This window comes from Sinocyclocheilus rhinocerous, unplaced genomic scaffold (genome assembly GCF_001515625.1).
Source record: "Sinocyclocheilus rhinocerous isolate Xijiao unplaced genomic scaffold, SAMN03320098_v1.1 scaffold1045, whole genome shotgun sequence".
Classification (NCBI taxonomy): Eukaryota; Metazoa; Chordata; class Actinopteri; order Cypriniformes; family Cyprinidae; genus Sinocyclocheilus; species Sinocyclocheilus rhinocerous.
In genome coordinates, this window is record NW_015645361.1 from 876,164 (window position 1) to 882,921 (window position 6,758).

At 36.3% G+C, this 6,758-nt stretch overlaps 1 protein-coding gene across 2 annotated transcripts in view; it reads left to right on the plus strand.

Moving 5' to 3' along the window:
• Window positions 1-6,758, plus strand: part of scamp1 (secretory carrier membrane protein 1) — a 32,437-nt gene that overhangs the window by 1,121 nt on the left and 24,558 nt on the right. The gene's annotated exons all lie outside the window — the stretch shown is intronic.

Below are 6,758 nucleotides of genomic sequence, written 5' to 3' on the forward strand. Positions count from 1 at the left end.
TGTGTGTGTGTGTGTGTGAGAGAGAGTGTGTGTGTGAGAGAGAGAGAGAGAGAGTGTGTGTGTGTGTTTGTTTGTGTGTGTGTGTGTGTGAGAGAGAGAGAGAGTGTGTGTGAGAGAGAGTGAGTGTGTGTGTGTGTGTGATGGATGGATGTAGGCCGCCCTGTTTTGATCAGTGATATATGACTGTGTGTTTGTGGCTCCGGCCAGCTGAGGGAATTAGATCCCTGACAGCCTGTTTTATTTTTTATTTTGTGCAACTACGTTGAGCAAAACGTGGAAGCATTTGTCATCTATGCACCTTTTGTGCACCTATGCACCAAAGCTGATGATTTTGTGAAGTAACACTGTTTTGTAAATAAGTTAATCCTATCAAGCCTACTGTGTCATATGTGATAATTCTTAGCCCTTTTTATGTTACCAACATGTTCAAAACTTTGCTGTTAAACCTGTTGCACCCAATCTACTACTCACAATCTAGCAAGTAAAAGGTCTTTTAGTGTAATTGTACAAACGCCCACTTTAAGCTCGTGCTTTTTACTGTGAAATCTACAGATATAAGATTAACTTTGATATTGTTAGTAATATTTCAAGATGAACACCTACTGGACTGAAGTAACTTCGCTTTACTTAATTATCCAGACATAATTTTTTAGGAAAATCATGTTCAAATGTGAGTTTCAAATATGATCATCTTCTGAGGAACGTTTATTGTTCATCTCTCAAACATTATTGTATTGAATTGCATTACGTGCGTTGATAATAAAACTAAGTATTTAAACACGTCTTACTAAGACATTATTGGGAGATACAGAGCAACAACTGATATTTATATAATTTTATGTAAGTATCTGCTATGCTGTTATAAAGACCTCATTGATTTACATTGATACATTACAAGCATCAGAATTTCATCACTTTTTGTCCATACAAATATCAGCATCTGCGCCAAATTGCATATTTTTGATCTGTTTGGGCCTGAGGTGTTTTTCTCAATATTCTCATTATATTAAACTATATGAGCCATAAAAGCATGATGTATCAAATATGATACTTAACATAAAACACACATGCGAACTCTTTCTTTTAAATTTCATCTTAAGGTCCAATTAATTGCTTTTTTTTTTTTTTTATTAAAAAAATTGACTTATTTCAAATGTCAGGCTTCACAGGTTAATACACAAAGGCCATCTGCCTTGAGTTTTTCCTCTCTCTTGTATTCTCCGGGGAGAGTCTGTATATTTGACATTACAGGTGTTGTAGACTCACAGGTGGGATCGGACCCGTCTTGGAGGTGCGGGGGGACAAATGCAAATTCATGCTCAGCAGATTGTGGCCTTTGTTCGGCCAGATAGGACATGATCATTTAGACCTCTTAGAGAAAGAACCTTTGCTTTTGGTCACCCAGGTCTCTCTCTTTTCCTCATTTCCAATATCAAACCACCCACGTTTACACACACACACACACACACACACACACACATACACACATGTTGGTTTTTATGGTTTATGAGGACTCTCCATAGGCGTAATGGTTTTTATACTGTTCAAACCGTATTTTCTATTGCCCTACACCAACCCTACCCCTAAACCTACCCCTCACAGGAAACTTTGTGCATTTTTAGATTTTCAAAAAAACTCATTCTGAATGATTTATAAGCCTTTTAAATTACGGGGACACTCAAAATGTCCTCATAAATCACCTTCTCGTTGTAATACGTATGTCATACCCATGTCATAATACAAATTTGTGTCCTCATAAACCACATAAACATGCACACACACACACACACACACATCATAATCATCAGCAGCAGTTTTCCTTCTCAGAAGTGTTTCTATTAAAGCATACCTCTTAAGCCGTCATTAAACTGAACTGGTGAGACCAGGTATTTCGTTAAGTGAGCAGCAGTAATGGTATGCGGTCCGTCGAGGAGTTACCGTGGTAACTCAACACTGTAGCTGACCGACTGTAGCGGCACGTCTCAATAATTAATGCGGCTTCCTGATTGCATTGTGTTTCTGACTCGCGTCTTCAGTGTATACTGACTGTCTTGAGCTTGTAGATTCTTATTGTCTTGATTAATTTGCTGGTTTTGCTTCCATATCTCAAAATAAACCAGACCTCAGTAAATATCTGACAATCCTGGGTTTGGTGTTAGCCAATCAGCATGCAGACAATGGTATCTCGGTTGGATCCTTTTAAGTTTGCTGCTGTTATGATGCCAGATGTTAGAGGAATTAGTTCAGAACATTTTAAATGACATGTTTGATTTGTTATAGTCTGTACATAGTGACTTATATGAACTTTCTGAACTTGATGTGTAGGTGTTTAAGGCTTTGAACTTAGCTTATCGAGACTTTAGAGCTGGAAAAATTCATTTTACCTGTTATTTGCATATCGGACTGTATTGATTTAATTATTTTCACGGTACTGTGTCAGAGAACAGGCACGGAGACGAAGATGAATTTAAATCAGTCTTTAATAATTCCACAAATAGGTAAATCCATATACAGGAAGGCTGTTGACACACGTAGACGTTAACGAGACCCGACAAACTGAAACTGAACAGACAGGAACTTAAATACAAAGGCAAATGAGGGACTAATGACAAGACACAGGTGAACTAACTAAAGTGATCAAGGGGAAACTAGGTCAACAGAAGTTAGACAGGGGAACAGAAACGGAAGGAAACACAAAAGTCCATAACTGTGACAGTAGTGACCGTGGTGGCTATAATATATAGTATAGCCTCTTGTACCTGGTTGCGTAAAATATCATAATATTTTGGTGAAGCGACACACGTCTGGTGTATATACACTGTGGTGACGTATGCCAGATTTCTTCAGTCATTTTATCGGCATAATCTCCACCGCTTTCTTACATTTGACTGCAAGCTCACATTTATATCTGCCTCCGTCCAATTAACAACCGCTGAATTGAACCACGTCCGTACATTTTTTATTTTTCAATAATCGGTTTCATTTGGATGTACACAACAATACAGAAGAATTGATCTGTCGCTACTCTTGTTACATCACAACTTAAATTAATAATAAACATCATATTTCCATGAACAATAAACTGTTGTGTTATAAAAAAATCAGTCATGTTGTTATAATATATTTAGGCTAGTTAGAGTAGATTTATAAGGATTAATTCACCCAAAAATGAAAATGTTATCCTTATTTACTCTCCTTCTTGACATTCTCATGATTTCATGAAATTAAACATTTGAAAGAATTTTACTTTTTTTTTTTTTTATATATACCGTTCATTCCATTTATAGTTTCCATTCATGCATTTGGCAGACACTGTTATCAAAATTGCATATATCTTAAATTGCATTTAAGGCATACATTTTATCATTTCATGCATTCCCTGGGAATCACCATTACAAAAATAAGGTGCTTCAAGCTTTAAAATGGATGCACAAGCGCCATAAAATCCTTTTTCCATAAAAAGATTTTTAAGGTTTTTGAAAAAAAAAAAACTTTCTATTTCAAAATGTAATGTTTAATTCAATGTACTGCTTTGTTCTTTGTATAATTGTCTAAAAAATCTTACTCTACATTTTTAAAGTGAGATTTGTGTGAGAAACTGACTGAAATGAAATCTAAACATCCACCTTAACTCCTCGTTATGTTCGTGAGAGAAGAACTTATTATTTCTGATTCTTGAATCAGATTCTCTTCAAAGATGATTTCAGCTCACAGGAAGAGGATTATGAGTGAATAATGACTCAATTTTCAAAGTCATGCAGGTTTGAAATGACATGAGGGTGCGTAAATGATGACAATTTTTATTTGTTAACTTCTTCAGAAAAGATAAATGCTTTGAGTTGTTGGAGGATGAGTCATTCCTCACCAGAGTTTGGTAATCATTGTTAAACATTTCTGACTCTAAAGGCAGTTACTAACAGAGCAAACAGTCTTTATCCTGGATGAGATCCTGGTAGAAACAACTCTCACGTTGTGCTGAAACAGTCTGAAATGATGCAGCCTCATCAACAAGTAGGCGTGCTGCAGGATGTTGCAGAACCGCTGCACGGGTGTGTGTGTGTGTGAGAGAGAGAGACTAACTGAATGCATGCATGCATATGGCCTTGACTGAGCACGTTTTACCTTATTACAGTCATTTCATAATGCAGCAGCTGTCAAACTCATAAAACTAGTCAGCTGTGTGTGTGCAGTGTCACAGCGGTAAGAAAGTAGGCTGTCTAAATGAGGTCCATCTGATTCTGTTTGTCACTCAGCGGTCGTAATGAGAACACGAGAACAGAGAGGGAAAACTCTAATGATCTGATTAGATGGATGTTTCTGGAGATGTGGGCTGCTCTGCAGATGCAGGAAAACCTATTACAGTGAGCCGCTGTCACCGCGCGTGTGTGTGTGTGTGTGTGTGTGTTTGCCTTCATTCACACTGTTTGTTGAGGGAGCGGTGACTAAGAACAGAGTCGTTTTATTTTAGTTTCTATCTAAGTCACTCTCGCCATCAGCAGAGGAACGGTACTGTCACGGGACTCCGAGATGATTTCACTGAACGAGAATTTCTGCTCAGATCTTCTGATTTCTCAGAATGACCGTCTGTCTTTGAGCAAACACTTTAGCCCTGTTCCAAAACCTAGTCAGCTGTATTCTAAGGCAGCATCTGCAGTGAGTAAAAGTGACTGATTTGTAACGCTTCAGGCAGCAAACATGCATATTTGATAAAGAAAAGACAACAGTGTGATACTGTATTAGCATTTCATACAAAATGGTAATTCAAAGTGACTGAAACATAAGTGATTAAAAAATTATCATAAAATGTACATAAGAAAAAAAAAAATAACAAAACCCCAATAAAAAAAAAAAAAAAAATATATATATATATATATACACACATAATTTTATATAAAATCAAAGTTATTAAATATCATAAAATGCACATAAGAAATGAAAAATAACAAAATACAATGATTATAAAAAAATCAAATATAAATACATAAAATGCACAGCAAATTCTGTCTGTCTGTCTATCTATTTATCTACATATACTTTTTAAAAATAAAGTGATTAATCATAAAATATTAATATACATAAGAATAAAAATATATATTTTTGTTTAATTGCAGTGAACTTTATCTAAAGTTTATGTGATGCCTTAAAATGCTGTTCAGGGAGCTCACGAGATTTTGGACCAGAGCTGTTGGACCAGAGCTGTCCAAAAGAGTGGGTGGATGGATTTTTTTTTCTGAATTTTGCCTTCAGTGATACTTGGACACAGATATTTCTGAAATATATATTTTACCTGTGAGAACAAGGAAGCTGCATACTGCATACTGCATACTATAGTCCCAAATGGCATGGGTTCTGTTTTATTGTCATATTTTCTTTTACTAGGGATGTGCATTTTTCAAAAATATTGTATTTGAATATTTGGGCTCACAAAAAATGAATATTCGAATATTCGTTTATTTAAATGACGTTTAACGAGAAAGACATTATTTTTTAATAATCAAGTTTTTGTCACCATTTCTGAGCTTATGATTAGGCATTATACACAACAATGTTCTACAACAACAACAGTTTTCTTTTAGTTGAAAATGTGTGTAACAATGTTTTATATATATTAGGGCTGGACAATAATTCAATATCAATGTTTATCGCGATATAATTTTTTTCAATAACGGTGATATGATTTTTAAACACATTTCCGATATTTCGATATACATTACCAGTTTCCCATACATTGATTTATTTGTGCCGTTTGACTTCGTTGAATAAACATGAGCACTGCACGTTTCAAAATCATAACACGGCGCGGGTGTTTTATATGAATGTATCTCTGAAGGGAATTGACTGTCTTCAGAAAAGTTTCGATGGCATTTTCATTTGATCTGATAAAGAAGCGTTCATGAGCGGAGCTGCTTTGATTACAGCCATTACTGGAGAAACCGCTAGTTTTATCCTCCTGCTGGCAGAGAATGAGTTTTCATTTTAAATAAGCCCGCACCAACATTTCCACTTTTCATACCCTTTTTTCTGGCTGAAGCACATTTGTTTCAATCTATAAGAATAATCAGCCTACAAATGGAAAAAATAAAGCAAACCGTGCCAATTACAGTACAGAACGTACATAAACTCAAGTCAGCCTATGTTTATCGTGTTTATATTGTTTCACATGTTAATGTTGCGAAAAACAATAATATCCACATGCTCGGGTGAAAGTTGGCTCCTCAGTCTGATAAGAGTAAGAACACGCGCCGACACAGACATTCCAGAGACTAGGGCTGGGCGATATGGCCAAAAAAAAATTAACACAATAATATTTTTCATACCAGTCGATATCGATAATTTTCACTAGGGCTGGGTATCGATTAGGCTTGCTACAGTAGACGGTGTTTTCGGTTATACCGGTGGTAAGCCGCAACTTTGGTTATACCGGTGGTAAGCCGGTTCCGCAATTTGCCTACCGTGGCACCGCCCCCCCACCGTCGTTTTGATTTTTTTGTAGTAACAAAAATCATTTAGCCTAGTTCAGTTAGAGGATAGACACTTTTAAAAACTAAACGCTCAATGCAGCGTGCCGAACCATGTGCGAACGACAGTGCACCACGGAGCAGGAGTCAAATTTTATTTATCACGTGAGGAAAGTGAGTCGAGCTGACTGATAAGGGTGAGGTGAGAAAGACAAGACAATGGCAAAAGATTGTTTAGAAAGAAAATGCAAAGGCGCCTGTTTGGCAATATTTTAGATTTTGAAAAGCCTATTGACTGGA